Source organism: Papio anubis, chromosome 19, assembly GCF_008728515.1.
Source record: "Papio anubis isolate 15944 chromosome 19, Panubis1.0, whole genome shotgun sequence".
Taxonomy (NCBI): domain Eukaryota; kingdom Metazoa; phylum Chordata; class Mammalia; order Primates; family Cercopithecidae; genus Papio; species Papio anubis.
Genome location: NC_044994.1, coordinates 41,482,244 through 41,499,390, shown reverse-complemented (window position 1 = coordinate 41,499,390; position 17,147 = coordinate 41,482,244). Strand labels below are relative to the sequence as shown.

Genomic DNA, 17,147 nt, shown 5'->3' with positions numbered 1-17,147 from the left:
GCATGAACCACTGCACCTAGCCCCCATGTTAACTATTATTAGTTTGTGACTCTTCCTAATTTGTCCCAGACAGGAAGGAGACAGTGACAGCCGCACTGTGCCCCCTTCCTAAGTTCTGCCATCAGTACTGCTCCTCTGACATCTTTTCTGATGACCAGAAAGCCATCAGGACCCATAGAGATCGGGCTGTCTCAACCTCTTTCCAGGCTAGGCTAAGGGCTCAGGAAAAGGAAGAATGAATGGGGGCTCTGTAGAGTGCATCTAAGCTCTCCTGCATGCAGGAGGGCTGGAGAACGAATTGTGTAGCCTCTTACCTTATCAGGCAGGCAATACCCAGGAACGCTGGAGTCACTGCCTTTGGAGCATTTGAACTCTGCAGCAGTATCTGAGTCTTGCTGCTAACAGCTGGCCTTGCAAGGAATTCATTACCATAGCACCACAGGAGGCCTTAGAGGACGCTAGTTCAGAAGCTTGCTCAGCCGTTTGCGCAGCTCGCTGGCTGCGTATCTCTGTTGGAATCCTCTCATGTCACTAGAATTCAAATCACTAACGTTCCCTACGATGTTGTAACTTTATTTTACTACCTGTTCAGCCAGCCTCTGCTTGAACACATGCAGTGATTGGGATCTCATTTCTCTTCCAGATAGACCATTTCACTACCAGTAAGCTTAATTTCACTGAACCCCTATGGTGAAGTGTTTCCTAAGTCATTAAATAACTTTCTACTGCACCCTTTCTCATAGGGTTGTTTGGAGACTTAAATAAGATAACAGTGCCTAGCTCACAGAAAACAACCTATAATGTGAACTGATAATTATTGCTGCTGATATTGTTTTCAGAAAGCTTTTCTATGGAGCTGAAATCTGCATTCTGTAACTTTGAAAACTTGGTCTTAATTTGGCTCATTGGCATAACAGAAAATAAGTCTAACCATGCCCCCCTGAGGACGGTTCCATTTATCACAAGTCTCCTTTTAGTCTAGTTCTTCATACTCAGTTCCTTCAGCCCTTCCACATGGGCCGTAATTTCCAGATCTCTCACCCTCCTGACTGCCCTTCCCAGGACAGGTTCTGGTTGATCTTCATTTCTCCTTGGAGGAGTGGCTAGGGGCTGACAACTAAGACATGTGAGCTGTCCATCATCTGGATTACACAGATGAACTAACATTGAAAATAACATGCTACATGCATTACTTTTTTTTTTTTTTTTTGAGACGGAGTCTTGCTCTGTCCCCCAGGCTGGAGTGCAGTGGCGCAATCTCAGCTCACTGCAAGCTCCACCTCCCAGGTTCACGCCATTCTCCTGTCTCAGCCTCCTGAGTAGCTGGGACTACAGGCACCCGCCACCGCGCCCGGCTAATTTTTTGTATTTTTAGTAGAGACGGGGTTTCACCGTGGTCTCGATCTCCGGACCTTGTGACCCGCCCGCCTCGGACTCCCAAAGTGCTGGGATTACAGGCGTGAGCCACCGCGCCCGGCCATACATGCATTACTTAATTTCATTCTCACAGCACCTTCATAAGGAGAAACCTGAGGCTCAGAGACGTTAAGTAGCTTTCCCCAAATTGTTTAGCTCAGAAATTGGGGAGCTAGAATTCAACCCAGAACTGTCTGACTCCAAAGTCTGCTCTTCTTTCTTGGGGAAGTGGAAGCCTGAGTGCTGTTCTTGGAACAGCCTCAAGACAATAATCTGGGGACTGTCTTGGTCCTGCTTGCAGAGGGTCCTTCTGTTACGTATGGGTCTTTTCTGGCCCTTTAGCTTCTACAAAAAAAGTCAGTCACCCTCCAGCTCTAAAGACACATGAAGTCTGTTTGCAGTCCAGACCTTCCAAACTTGTAGTTATAGAAACCTCAGCCTACCGGGCTTGAAGGATACTTGGCTCCACTTTACATTCACATTCCTCTTTTCCTCCTGTTTTTAATGTCACAGTTTTGTGTATTTCATGCATTTTCATGTGCAAGTCACCCTGAGTACATAAGCAAACTATCAAATGAATAATCCCTGCTCTTTCTCTTTTACTACATCTAAGCTGAAGTTTCCAGTGTAGAAGGAAACTCTTTAGCTGCCTGACATGCTTACTGAGTTCAAAGTCATCTAATACTTTCTAGGATTGTTTAACTTTGAACCACAGTCTATCCATTGTTCTTTCAGTTTTCAGTCTTCAGCATTTACATTTTTTTCTTTTTTTTTTGAGATGGAGTTTTACTCTTGTCACCCAGGATGCAGTGCAATGGCACAATCTCGCTCACCGCACCTCCTCGGGCCCGGTTCAAACAATTCCTTTGCCTCAGCCTCTACTAGCTGGGATTACAGGCTCTGCCACCATGCCCAGCTAATTTTTGTGTATTTTTAGTAGAGATGGGATCTGCCAAGGCTGGCCAGGGGTGGTCTCAAACTCCTGACCTCGTGATCTGCCTGCCTCGGCCTTCCAAAATGCTGGGATTACAGGCGTGAGCCACCATGCCCAGCCTAAATTTTTAAATTATACTTACTTTTTGAATAGGTGATATGGTCACTAGGTACAAAATTCACAAGGCACAGTAGTGCACACACAGACTTCTCCCTCCCACTCTGGTTCTCAGGCACCCAGTTCCCCCTCCTAGAAGCCAATCAACATTACAAGTTTCTTTCTTCTTTATCTTCCAGAGATATTTCCCTTATGCACAAGCAAATATATATATCTGTATGGATTTAACTTTACCTTTATTTGTTCATATTTATTATTTTTGAGCCGGTCCTGCTCTGTTGCCCAGGCTGGAGTGCAGTAGAGCGAACATAGCTCACTGCACCTTCAACATCCTGGGCTCAAGTGATCCTCCCACCTTAGCCTCCCAGGAAGCTTGGACTACAGGCACATGCAACCATGCCTGGCTAATTTTTAATTTTTTTATAGAGATGGGATCTCCAACATTGCTACTGATAATGTTGTCCAGGCTGGTCTTGAACTCCTGAGCTTACATGATTCTCCTACCTTAGCCTCCCAAATATGCTGGGATTATAGACATAAGCCACTGTGCCTGGCCTTTTATCTTTTTTTTTAGACAAACAGAACATACAATATACACTGTTTGACTTTCTTTTTTTCAACAAAGTGTATTGTTTGAGATGGAGTCTCGCCTCCGCTGCTCAGTGACTGGAGTGCAGTGGCACGATCTCAGCTCACTGTAAGCCCGCTCTCCCGGTTCACGCCATTCTTCCTGCCTCAGCCCTCTCCGAGTAGCTGGGACTATAGGCACCTCGCCACCCCGCTTCTGGCTAATTTTTGTATATTTTGGTAGAGACAGGGTTTCACTGCAGCCAGGATAGTCTCTGATCTCCTGACTCCTCGCGGATCTACCTGCCTCGCCACTTCCTAAAGTGCTGGGATTGGCAGGCAGGAAGCCAATCACCGCATTTTTTTTTTTTTTTTTTTTGAGACGAGTCTTACTCTGCTGCCCAAGCTGCAGTGGGGGTATGATCTCTGCTCACTGTAACCCCTCCTCCCGGTTTAGTGATTCTTCTGCCTCAGCTCCTCTGAGTAGCTGGGATTACAGCCAGCCAGTGGCCACTATGCCCAGCTAATTTTTGTATTTTTAGTAGAGACAGAGTTCTCTCTGGCCATGCTGGCCAGGCTGGTCCCAAACTCCTGACTCGAAAGTGATTCGCCCACCTCGGGCCTTCCTAAGTGCTGGGATTATAGGCGCCAGCAACTGATGCCCAGCGCCAAATATCTTTAAAGGCTGCTGTTCTGTTGGATGGGTATGCTGTAACATATTTTAATTATTCTGCCTTATTGAACATTTAGGCACTTTTGGTAATATGTTTTGTGCTGGCATATGCTTGTTCATATGGGCAATAGGAGATTGATTACCTGCTGTATCTGTTTGATAGAGCTTTTCGCTGTGACAAAGTACTACGAACAAGTGCCTTCATCAACAGACATTTATCGCCTCATAAGTTCAGGAGGCTAAAAGTAAAATCCAGGCGTTAGCAGGTTGGTCTCTTTCCAGGGCTGTTTTTTTTTTTTTGAGACGGAGTCTCGCCTGTCGCCTCAGGCTGGAGTGCAGTGGCCGGATCTCAGCTCACTGCAAGCTCCGCCTCCCGAGTTTACGCCATTCTGCCTCAGCCTCCCCGGTGCAGCTGGGACTACAGGCTACCGGGCCACCTCGCCTCCCGCTAGTTTTTGTATTTTAGAGACGGAGTTTCACCAAAGAGCCAGGATGGTCTCGGCCCCCGACTCCTGCATCCTCCCGCCTTGGCCTCCCAAAGTGCTGGGATTACAGGCTTGAGCCACCGCGCCCGGCCCCTTCTGAGGGCTTTAAGAGAGAATCTGTTCCATGACTCTTGCCTATGGCACTCTTTGGCGATCCTTGGCTTATAGGAGGATGCCCCCCATTTCTGCCTTCATCAGCACATGGCATTCCCCCTGTGTGTATGTTTTGGTCTCCAAATTTCCCCCTTTCATTTTTTAATTTTAATTTTAATTTTTTGAGATGGTCTTGCTCTATTGCCCAGGCTGGAGTGTAGTGGTGCGATCACAGCTCACTGTTGCCTCGAACTCCTGGGCTCAAGTGATCCTTCTGCTTCGGCCTCCTGAGTGGCTGGGACTACAGATGCATGCCACTAGGTGTGATCAATTAAAAAAATTTGTTTTTGGTAGAGATGAGGTCTCCCTATGTTGCCCAGGCTGGTCTCAAACTTCTGGGCTCAAGTGATCCTCCTGCCTTGGCCTTCCAAAGTGCTGGGATTACAGGTGTGAGCCACCACACCAGGCCAATTTCCCTCTTTTATAAGAACACCAGTCATACTGAATTAGGGGCCACCCAAGTGACCTCATTTTAACTTGACAACCTCTGAGAAGACCCTATCTCTAAATAACGTCACATTCTGAGGTACTAGGAGTTAGAACTTCAACATATGATTTTTTTAAGGGGGAGGGGAACACAATTCAACCCATAACACCTGATGAAATGGTTGGTTATTTAATTTAAAAAATGTTTACTGGCCGGGCGCGGTGGCTCACGTCTGTAATCCCGGCACTTTGGGAGGCCAAGGCAGGCGGATCACCTGAGGTCAGGAGTTTGAGACCAGCCTGGCCAACATGGTAAAACCCAGTCTCTACTAGAAATACAAAAGTTAGCTTCCTTTTGGCTGGAACCGCATCTTCCAGAAATGACAAACACAAAGGGAAAGAGGAGAGGCACCCAATATGTGTTCTCTAGGCCTTTTAGAAAACATGGCATTGTTCCTTTGGCCACGTATATGCGAATCTATAAGAAAGGTGATACTGTAGACATTAAGGGAATGGGTACTGTTCAAAAAGGAATGCCCCACAAGTGTTATCATGGCAAAACTGGAAGAGTCTACAATGTTCCCCAGCATGCTGTTGGCATTGTTGTAAATAAACAAGTGCAAGATTCTTGCCAAGAGAATTAATGTGCATATTGAGCGCATTAAGCACTCCAAAAGCCGACATAGCTTCCTGAAACGTGTGAAGGAAAATGATCAGAAAAAGAAAGAAGCCAAAGAGAAGGTACCTGGGTTCAACTGAAGCACCAGCCTGCTCCACCCAGAGAGGCGCACTTTGTGAGAACCAAAGGGAAGGAGCCTGAGCTGCTGGAACCTCTTACCTACGGATTCATGGCATAATAGGTGTTAAAAAAATAATAAAAGACCTCTGGACTGTAAAAAAATAAAAAATAAAAAATAAAAAAAATTAGCCAGGCGTGGCAGCACGCACCTGTAGTCTCAGCTACTCAGAAGGCTGAGACAGGAGAATCACTTGAACCCGGGAGGTGGAGGCTGCAGTGAACTGAGGTTGCCCCACGCACTCCAGCCTGGGCGACAGAGCTAGACTCCATCTCAAAAAAAAAAAAAAAAAAAAGTTTACTAAGTTATTTTCTTTCATGGCAATTTAACCTGATTTTTCACTTGTGTAATGCCTGCCTCCTCCACCAGACCTTAAGCTTCATGAGGTCAGGACCAGGTCTGCAGCACAGTGCACACAGAGTTCCTAAATAAATGTTGAACAAATTAATGATGATTCAAATGGACACTCTTAATCAGAAGCATCAGTCCTCATTGTGTAGATTGGCAGTATCTTGCTGAAAGTCCTCTGAGTAGTGAGGAGGATGAGGAGGTTACACAGGACTACCATTTCTGACACTCAAATGTCTCCAGTATGTCACTGGATATTTCACTGCTTCAGTGGCTTTTCTGTGTAACTCAACCTATTTCTGGAGTACAGTTGATTTTTATAATAGTCTAACCAAAATGAACTGGGAAGGTTAGACATCTGCAAAAAAAAAAATAATAATAAAAAAATAGAATTGCATGCCTTTCAAAGTGAAGTATAATTTTTTTGTGGGCTGGGCATGGTGGCTCACACTTGTAATCCCAGCACTTTGGGAGGCTGAGGTGAGTGGATTGCTTGGGCCCAGGAGTTTGAGAACAACCTTTGCAACACAGTGAGACCTAGTCTCTACAAATAATAAGGAAATTAGCTGGGCATGGTGGTACATACCTGTGGTCTTAGCTACTCAGGAGGTTGAGGTGGGAGGATTGCTTGAGCCCGGGTGGTTGAGGCTGCCATGAGCTGTGAGTAAGCCACTGCACTCCAGCCTGAATACAGAGCAAGACCCTGTCTCAAAAAATTTTTTGGGGGGTACATTTTCTGTTTTGTTGTTACTTTCTATGGAGCATGACTAATTGTACAGTCCCATATTGAATATGTGTTGGAAACACAGGTAGCCATTTGGAAGTTTTTTGTTTGTTTGAGATGGAGTTTTGCTCTTGTTGCCCAGGCTGGAGTGCAGTGGCGCGACCTCGGCTCACCGAAACCTCCGCCTCCCGGGTTCAAGTGATTCTCCTGCCTCAGCCTCCTGAGTAGTAGGGATTACAGGCTTGCGCCACCACGCCCTGCTAATTTTGTATTTTTAGTAGAGACAAGGTTTCTCCATGTTGGTCAGGCTGGTCTCAAACAGAAGTTTTCTTTTTAATCACACTTTTTAAATATTTACTTATTTATAGAGATGGAGTCTCACTATGTTGCCCCGGCTGATCTCGAAATCCCAGTCTCAAGAGATCCTCCTATCTCGTCCTCCCAAAGCACTGGGATTGCAGGCATGAGCCACCACGCCCAGTCTAGTTTTGCTTGTTTATTTATTTATTTTTTAATTTTTGAGTGTATTTATTTTCTTTTGCTGCTATAACATATTACCAGAAACTTAGTGGCTTAAAATAACGTACATTTCTTATCTGTTCTGTAGGTCCAAAGTCAGATACAGTCTCATTGGGTTAAAATAATGGCATAGGCAAGGCTGTGTTCCCTCCTAGGAGCTTTGGAGGACAACCTCTTTCCCTACCTTTCCCAGTTGGTAGAGGCCGCTGTACATATTCCTAGCCTCTTCCCATTTTCAAAGCCAGTAATGCCTTGTCCTCACATTGCTCACTCTGGTCTTCTTCCATAGCCACCTCTCCCTGTGATTCTTCTTCTGCCTCTCTCTTGTACTTTTCATTATTGTGAATATGTGGGGTGCACTCTGATAATCCTGGATACTCTCCTTATGTTGATTAACAATCTTAATGCCATCTGCAGCCTTAATTTCTCTTTGTCAAGTAACCTAACGTATTCACAGGTTCTGGGGATTAGGATGTGGATATCTTTTGGGGGATATGAAATTATTCTGTCCAGGCTGGGCGCAGTGGCTCACACCTGTAATCCCAGCACTTTGGGAGGCTGAGGCGGGTGGATCACCTGAGGTCAGGAGTTCAAGACCAGCCTGGCCAACATGGTGAAACTCTTGTCTCTACTAAAAATACAAATATTAGCTGGGTGTGGTGGCCTCCACCTTTAGTCCCAGCTACTCGGGAGGCTGAGGCAGGAGAACTGCTTGAACCTGGAAGGTGGAGGTTGTAGTGAGCTGAGATTATGCCACTGCACTCCAGCCGTGGCAACAAGAGTGAAACTCCGTCTGAAATTAAAAAAAAAAATTATTCCGCTAGGCATGGTGGTTCGTGCCTGTAATCCCAGCACTTTGGGAGGCCGAGGCGGGCGGATCACCTGAGGTCGGAGGTTCCAGACTAGCCTGACCAATAGTGAGAAACCCCATCTCCACTAAAAATAGAAACTTAGCCGGGTGTGGTGGTGCATGCCTGTAATCCCAACTACTCGGGGAGGCTGAGGCAGGAGAATCACTTGAACCCGGGAGGCGGAGGTTGCGGTGAGCCAAGATCCAGTCATTGCCTGGGCAAAAAGAGTGACATTCTGTCTCAAAGAAAAAAAAAAAATTATTCTGTCCACCAGGTGGAATAATGTAATATTTAATAATAAGAACAGTTGCAAGGTGTAGAGAGTTACTGTATATCCATCACCCAGCTTTCCTTAATGTTAATATTTTATATAACCATAGCACATTTGTCAAAACTAGGCAATCAGCATTGGTACAATACTTTTAACTAAACTCTGAACTTCATTCAAGTCTCATCAGGCTTTCCACTATTGCCTTTTCCAATTCCAGGATGTAGTCCAGGATATCCTATTGGATTTAGTGGAAGGATTTCATAGCTTTTCTATTGCTGTTCCTGCACTAACTAGACACTGAAGTTGCTGTCGAGTCAATCAAAGTTATCATGATACCTTTTTTTTTTTTTTTTTTTTTTGGGTGGGGCCCCCCCTTGTTGACCCGGCTGGGGTGCAGGGGGGGGATCTTGGCTCACTGCAACCTCTGCCTTCCAGGTTCAAGCAATTCTCCTGCCTCAACCTCCTGAGTAGTTGGGACTGCAGGCCTGCACCACCACGCCCGGCTAATTTTTTTTTTTTTTGTATTTTTAGTACAGATGGGGTTTCACCATGTTGGCCAGGCTAGTCTTGAACTCCAGAACTTAGGTGATCTGCCCATCTTGGCCTCCCAAAGTGCTGGGATCACAGGCGTGAGCCACCACACCTGGCCATCATTCTTCTGCAGGCAGTTTTGAAAGTTGGTGTCCAAGGATAATAATTTGCACATTACATGTACAAAAAAGTTGCATAAGGATTGCTACTCTAACTCATGCTTCCTATGTAGTAAAAAATATTCCTAATCTTATCCTCTGATTTATGACATTTGCCTAGCAACATTATAACATCTGTCTAGGAATACAGGCAAGACTGTTTATTTCAAGTCATCCAAAAATGACCAAAGGGAGAGGATGTAAAATTTCACTAATAGGATCCCCTTAAAATAAAATATTTTGCTTCTTGGTCTATAAAGCCATTTCTGAGGAGATGCTCATAACTGTTGCTGAGTCAGTCTGGGGAAAGTAGACTGTGTGCCAGGCAATATTAAAAACTATTTTGAGTTTGGTTTCTATGCCTGAGTCTCTTTTTTCATTTTTTATTTTTTTGAGACAAGAGTCTGGCTGTTGCCCAGGCTGGAGTGCAGGGGCACGATCTCGGCTCATGGCAAACTCCACCACCTGGGTTCAAGTGATTCTCCTGCATCAGCCTCCTGACTAGTTGGGGCTACAGGCGCATGCCACCACACCTGGCTAATTTTTGTATTTTGAGTAGAGACTGGGTTTTACCATGATGGGCAGGCGCGTCTGAAACTCCTGACCTCAGGTGATCTGCCTGCTTCGGCCTCCCAAAGTGTTGGGATCACAGGCATCAGTCACCATGCCCAGCCCCGAGTCACTTTTTGCAGTAATTTTAAAATAAAATTGTACATGTACTTCATATTCCTTGTAGAAAAATTAGAAAACATAAGGAAAAACTAATTTTAATCACACATGATCTTATTACCCAAAGTTGCAATATTGTTAATATTATTTGTCTTTTTTCTACCAGCACATATACATAGGTATTATAAATATTATAGTAAACATTATGTTACAGGTTATGTTAATACATCACTTAATATATTAATATAAATATTATATATTATAAATATTATATTTTAAGTGGCAAAAACCACAATTATTTTTGCACCAACCTAATATAATTCACTTATGAAAATTTGATACTATATATGTTTCCGCTCAATGTATCATGAAAATGTTTTCAAATAAATATGCATTCATAGCATTCTTTACAATGGCTGCATAGTAGTGTCATGGCTTTCTAGTTAGGTAGTTTGGGTTTTTTTTTTTTTTTTTTTTTGAGACAGTGTCTCTTCTGTTGCCCAGGCTAGAGCGCAATGGGGAGATCATGGCTCACTGCAGCCTCAACCTTCCGGGCTCAAGCGATTTTCCCACGTCAGCCTCCTGAGTAGCTGGGACCGAGGGTGTGCCCACCACTTCCAGCTAATTTTTGTATTTTTTGTAGAGACAGTGTATCGCTATGTTGCTTAGGCTGGTCCTTCCGAACTCCTGGACTCAGGTGATCCTCCCACCTCCGCCTCCCAAAGTGTTTGCATTATAGGCATGAGCCACAGAGCCCAGTCTACTTTGGGTTTTAATATGTTTTCCTGTCATAATTCTGCAAGCTCAGTGAATTTACTGGCAGTCTATGCTAGAAAAGAATACCTAGTATTTGTATAGTACTTTACAGAGTATACTGGCACATATTGACTATGTAATGGGAATAACGGTGCTATCTGTTCCATAGGGTCATTTTGCGAAATGACAAATAGAAAACAATCCATAATGTGAATTGTTATTACTACAGTAATGTCAACATTCCTGTAAGGGCAGAATCATCATCATGTATATATTTTAGATAAGGAAACTGGCTGGGAGAGGTGAAGTAATTGATCTAAGACATCAATGTGGAAACCTCAGCTCATTTGACTTCAAATTCCATAGTTTTGGCATTGCCCCATATTGCTAGTCTTTTCTGTGGGACCTGTCCTTTCCCACAACATTGCAGGCAGGGCTAGCCTTGCCAGCTGCCTCCATCAAAAATTATTTTCCTATTTCTCAACTCTCCAGAATTCCACACGAAATTGCTTGACTTTGGGATGGTTATTCAGCTGCAATTAACAGGGGCCTTAATAAAGTTAAGCCGACGAAACAAGCGGTGTAGCATAAGAGAGGACTCTAGCACCTGGCAGGTGAGGTTTTTGCACTTCTCTCTCTCTTTTTTTTTTTTTTTTGTTTGATAAGAGTCGAGCTCTGTCGCAAGGCTGGAGTGCAGTGGCGCGATCTCGACTCACTGCAACCTCTGCCTCTAGGGTTCAAACGATTCTCCTGCCTAGCCAGCTAATTTTTGTATTTTTAGTAGAGACGGGGTTTCACCATGTTGGCCGGGATGGTCTCGATCTCCTGACCTCATGATCCGTCCACCTCGGCCTCCCAAAGTGCAGGGATTACAGGCGTCAGCCACCGCGCCCGGCCATTTTTGTGCTTCTCGATTTCGCCACGTGGCCTTGGTAGCCCAGGAGGCTCTAGGAGGGCGGAGGCACGAGTAACACCCAAAGGACTACAGTTTCCAGAAGTCCGCGCGCGCCGCGTGCCACGTGACCGCCTGGCTGGCGCGCGCGCCTGGGGGTTCGGTCCCTAGCCGCGTTCTCGGTCGCTTCCCTCTTCCCTCGCCGCCTCCCGGCCTCCGCACCGACGCGTCCCGGGCTGGAGCCGAGCCGGGGCCGAGCTGCAGGCCAAGCCGGAGCCGGATCCTTACCCGCAGGACGTGGAAACATGGAGGCCTGAGCCGGCGTGCGCCACCTGAGGCTGCGGCGGCGACCGCGACTTCTCCCGACCCCTCTGCCACCCGCCCGTCAGTCAGTGGGTCCGTGGAGCTGGAGCGTATCCCCCAGCCGGCTGAGACAGGTGGGCTGTAGCGCCGCCCCCCTCAGCGCGGCCCGGCCTGAAAGCCCGGCTGCTCCCGGCCTCCTGTCACAGCGGGTCAGGGGCCACCCTCCCCTCCCCGGCCAGCGCCCGGAGGCGAGGGGCAGCGCAGCGGGGCGGCGGCGAAGGGACCCTCCCTTCCCTGCCCGCGGGCGCCTGGGCCACCCCGGGGGGGCTGTGGTGACAGCGGACGGAACTCTGTCCGAGTCTGCTGTTGGGAGTTGGGGGGATACCGAAGGCCAAGTCGGTGCTTCCGGAGGTGGGGCGGTGTTGGTCTGACAAATGGGCGTGTGATGGGCAGGGTGAGCAATAGTTGTGGGTTTTTCTTTCTCGTTTTTACATTCATAGTTTATTGAGATATAATTAACATGTCAGAAAATTAACCCTTTAAAAGTACAACTCAGTGGCTTTTAGTATATTCAGAGTTGAGCAGCCATCACCACCGTTAATTCCAGAGCATTTTTATCACCCCCAACAAAGAAGCTAGTACCCATTAGTAGTCTCTCCTCCCTCTCTCCCCTACACTATTGATCTACTTTCAGTCTGCGTGAATTTGCCTGAGCAATTGTGTTTTGACTGAAAAGTGAAAGGGTGGGTGTTTGTGAACTGGGGGCAGTACTGGGGTTTGAGGGTATTGGTGTGGTAAAGCTGATTGGATAAAGCTGTTCTCTGCTGAACAGGGGCAGAGAAGTGGTGGGATGATTGTAATTGGCCGGCAAAGCGGGTACCCAGGATAGACTGATTAGGGGGCACAGATGGAGTGAGATCGTTGAAAGAGGAGAGGGGAAGTTGGAGAGAGGGGTGTGTAGAGCAAGGGCGATGTGCTGAAAGATGAAAACTTGGAGGGTGGAGGCGGTGGAGAGGAATGTACCGTCCACCAGAGGAACTCAGGTGCTTAGGCTGATGAGTTGAGGGCTCAAGAGAAGAATGAGGTGGAAGGGAAGAGAATCTATAGGACTGGGTGAATGGTTGCTGCAGAGGATGAAATTTATGAATATATGGATTTCTGGAGTGATTATCCTGCTTTGAAGTTTTATTTTAGATAATCCTCTCAGCATAGACTGGACGAGTATGAATATTCCCATTCTGTAAATGAAGAACTGGTCTTTAGAGGTTAGGTGTCTGGCTTAAGCTCATAAACTGAGTACATAGGGCAAAATGAGTTGGAATAATTGATGAAACAATCAGTCACAAGTGGATTAAATGGCAGAGAACTGAGTTGGGGCAATGTTAATAGGAAGGAGATTCAGCTATTAAGAAGTCTGTGTTGTTACGACATATAGTTCAAGGAGTTTTTATGTTTTTGCACTTTTTAACCATAGAAAAGTTCACACAGTGAAATAATAAAGGGTACTCCCATGTACCCATTACCCAGCTTCAGCAATTAACTCATGCCAATTTAGTTTCATCTGTGTACCTATCCATTCCTATCCCTACTCACAGTTATTTTAAAGCAAATCATAGGCATTCAATTTCATCTGTAAATATTTCAATATATATCTGTAGAAGATTGAATTGCTTTTTTTTGTTGTTGGTGGGAGGCAGAGTCTCGCTCTGTTGTTCAGGCTGGAGTACAGTGGCGTGATCCCGGCTCACTGCAACCTCTGCCTCCTGGGTTCAAGCAATTCTCCTGCCTCAGCCTCCCGAGTAGCTGGGATTACAGGCACGTGATACCATGTCCGGCTAATTTTTTGTATTTTTAGTAGAGACAGGGGTCTCATCATGTTGCCCAGGCTGGTCATGAACTCCTGAGTTCAGGCATTCTGCCCATCCCAAAGTGCTGGGATTACAGGGGTTAGCCATAGCACCTGGCCTGCTCTCTCTTTTTAATAGGCCCACAATACCATTATCACACATAAAAATTAATAGTAAGTTTTTAATATCTAGAAAGATTTACTGTACTTTAAAAAAAGTGTGGTAATCCATTTGATACAAGGAGGATAAACAGTGCAAATGCTTTTATGTTTGACTCTGAAAAATGTGGCATAATTATCTCCTGATTTTTCCATTAGATCCTGCCATCCTGATTGTTCCATTTTTTTTAAAAATTAATATGGCTTATTTTTCTACAAAAAGTTTGAAGAATTGTCACTTTGGCTGGCTTTTTAATGAATGGAGGGCAGGAGAGAAATAGAAGTGAAATCTGTTAACAACATGTACAAATGGCTCTTTCTTATATTGCTCCAAATATTTGGGCAATTTGGTTATGCTTTTCTTTTCTAGATAATTTCTTATATTGTTAGAAATTGTTTAATGTTTTATGTATCAGTTTTCTATGATTGCTGTAACATAACATGTTACCACAAATTTAGTGGCTTAAAACAATGCATTTATTATCATAGTTCTGTAGGTTAGAAGTCAAAATGGGTCTCACTGACTGTCAACAAGGCTGTGTTCTTTTCTGGAGGCTTCTAGGGGGATATCTATGCCTCTTCCAGCTTCTAGAGGCTGCCACTTTCCTTGGCTTGTGGCGCACTTCCTCTATCTTCAAAGCCACCAGTGTTGCATCTCTCTGATCATACTTCCATCCTCAAGTCTCTGACCACACGTGGGAAAGGTTCTCTGCTTTTAAGGACCCATGTAATTAGATCAGACCCACTTGGCTAATTCAGAATAATCCCCCCTTGAGGTTCTTAATTTAATCACGCTTGCAAAGTCCCTTTTCCCAGCAACATAATCATGGCTTCCATGGTTAGTATGTGGACATCTTTGGAGGCTGTTATTCTGCCTACCACAATGTGTTTTGGAATATTTTGCTGAGACTTAAGAAAGTAGGTGATTTCTTTTGCTGCTGTACATGCAATGAGAGGGCCGTCTTTCACTTAGGATTGTAGATAATGGGAATGGTTAGATCTAGAGAAGACTGTTTCCTTTTAGTGGAGTATGGGAAATACCTGTGACACTTGTAGTATAGGCTTTGGTAAAATGAGACCTTTAAAAATGATTAAGTATAAAAGCAAATACAGCTCCATGTAAAGTTTTCCTATATTTCGTTTTGGTCTCTTTTTCATATTCATGTCTTAAAAACATAATATATATGTGTGATCAGAGGGCTAACCTGATACTTGACACAGGACACGCTGGGGGCAATGATGGTTCCCATGCCCAGGGTGAGAAGGCAGGGACTCTCTGTCCTAGTGGGAGATAAAGGCACCCCCATTTCAGCAGCAAAGGAAGACTCCTAATGAAAGTGAGAGAACATCTTCAGGCAGAATGAACTACTGTGAGATCTGGACTTGAAGCAGCCCCTTGTCAAGTTCTTCTGTGACTCAGCTGGGCATGGTAGAGTGCTGTGGGCCTAACAGAGCGGAGTGATAAGACGGCCATTGCTGCTTTTCCTTTCTCTGGACAGAGAGAAGACTAATCTTAGAGATGGAAAGGATTTCTGGAAGTCCTCCGGTTTGGGATCCTGTTTCCTGGTGGGTTTCAGTTTCCTACTTAGCTGTCAAAGTCTTGACTGTCTCTAGGTGTGAAGATTCTGGCTTTCTGGTGGTGGTGCATCATTTATCAGGAAATATGATGGGACTTATTAAATATCTGCTCTTGCCTTTAAGCATTTTTTTTTTCTAGTAAGGTTTTTAGCAGAGCTTAATGCTTTGAACTTTGCTTGTAAACAGTTTGTAAGTTATCCTCACATTACTTGATTCTAGACAAAATGAACTAGTGGGGCTGGGAACAACTTTACATATAGGTCTTATTTAGTAAAAGTTTTTTTTTTTTTTTCATTTCTTTAAGGAAGTTTGATTAGTGATTTTTGATATCTTCTCTGATTTTTATCACATTCTTTAAAAATGCAGACAACGAAAGTGGCTGAAACTTTCCAATAAGGACATTGGAATAATTATTTTTAAAAAGCTTATCTTTTCTTTTATTGCTCAGTCTTTTGGGCATTTAAAACCTTTTGTCCATCATATGATCGATGATAAATTTCTTTGTTAGGTTGAGTCAGTCACTGAATCTTGACAATTCTTCCTTCAAAATATGTCATGCAACCCTCCACCCAGAATACTTTGAAAGCCTTACCTGTATCAGTTAGGATTAGGTTTGGCTACGAATAACAGAGACCTGAAAAATAATAGCTTAAACATGTGACTAGTTTATTTCTTTTGTAAAAGAAGTCCAGAGGTGGACAGTTGAGCTGGACAGCAGAGCTGGTTTGGCAGCTCTGCTGTCATCAGGAATCCAGCCCCTTGCAGTTTCTTACACTGTTAACCTTAAAGTATGGCCCTTGATTTCTGGGTCCAAGATGGCTGCTGGAGTTCGAGCTAAAATTTCCATGTTCCAAACAGCAGGATGGAGGAAGGGATAAAGAAGTGACTGTCCACTCTTAGAGACTTAAATGTATTTTAGTTGAACAGGAATATGCCTAGTCAAAAAATTGGAGTTCTGTTCCTAAAAGGAAGGGAGGACTGGAGATTGGGTAGGGAATTAGCATTTTTTGCTATTCTTTTTTCTATTTTTTTTTTTTTTTTGGAGACACTCTGACCCTGTTGCCCAGGCTGGAGTGCAATGGTGGGATCTTGGCTCACTGCAACCTCTGCCTCCCAGGTTCAAGTGATTCTTCTGCCTCAGCCTCCTGAATAGCTGGGATTACAGGCATGCGACACCATGCCTGGCTAATTTTTGTATTGTTTTTATTAGAGTTGAGGTTTCACCATTTTGCCCAGACTGGTCTCGAACTTCTGACCTCAGGTGATCCACTCACCTTGGCCTCCCAAAGTGCCGGGATTATAGACAGGAGCCACTGTGCCTGGCTTCTGCTCTTCTTTGTAATTAGTTTCTCTGTCTGGACCCAGACTAACCTACATACTTTTTGAAACTCTAGGTTTGAATCCTAGTTCTGTCATTTATGTGCTTTGGCATGTTACTCAACGTTTTTAAGCTTCAGTTTTCTCATCTGTAAAATGGGACTAATATATACTTTATATGTTTTTTAGAGAATAAAATGAAAATACCTCTATGTATCTAGCAATATATACACTATAACTATTAGTTGTTTTCATTCTCTTCCTTTAGGTTTCTCGACTTGGATATCTGAATGAATGGTGTAAAAAGATGAGAATTGGAGATGGACAAGGGGAAGGATATATATTAAGTTCAGTATTGAGCATGTGGAGTTTGAAGTGCCTGTGGGACACCAGATGGCAATAGATGTTAGGCGATTAAATAGGCCTGGCACTCAAAAGACAGTTCTGACTAGACATAGATATTTTGGATTGTCAGTGTATAGGGATAGAGTTCATCAGTCTGGAAGTCTTAGGGAGGATGTATGCAATTGTACGGTTACTATGTGCAAAGTAAGAAGGCATGCCCTTTAGCGAGTCTTTGTGTAAAGCGTCAAGCCTCAGCTTACTTTCTGGCCTCTTCTTTATTTATTATTTTTATTTTTATTTTTTGTGGGTTAA

The 17,147-nt window shown here is 44.4% G+C and overlaps 1 protein-coding gene across 4 annotated transcripts in view; it reads left to right on the top strand.

Annotated features, from left to right (window-relative positions):
- Positions 1-11,167: 11,167 nt before the first annotated feature.
- DYM (dymeclin) overlaps positions 11,168-17,147 on the top strand; it is a 154,651-nt gene continuing 148,671 nt past the window's right edge. For all 4 annotated transcript variants that reach the window (XM_031658824.1, XM_031658820.1, XM_031658825.1 and 1 more), the window contains exon 1: positions 11,168-11,724. The gene's annotated coding sequence lies outside the window, so the exon portion shown is untranslated. The remainder of the gene's footprint in view (positions 11,725-17,147) is intronic.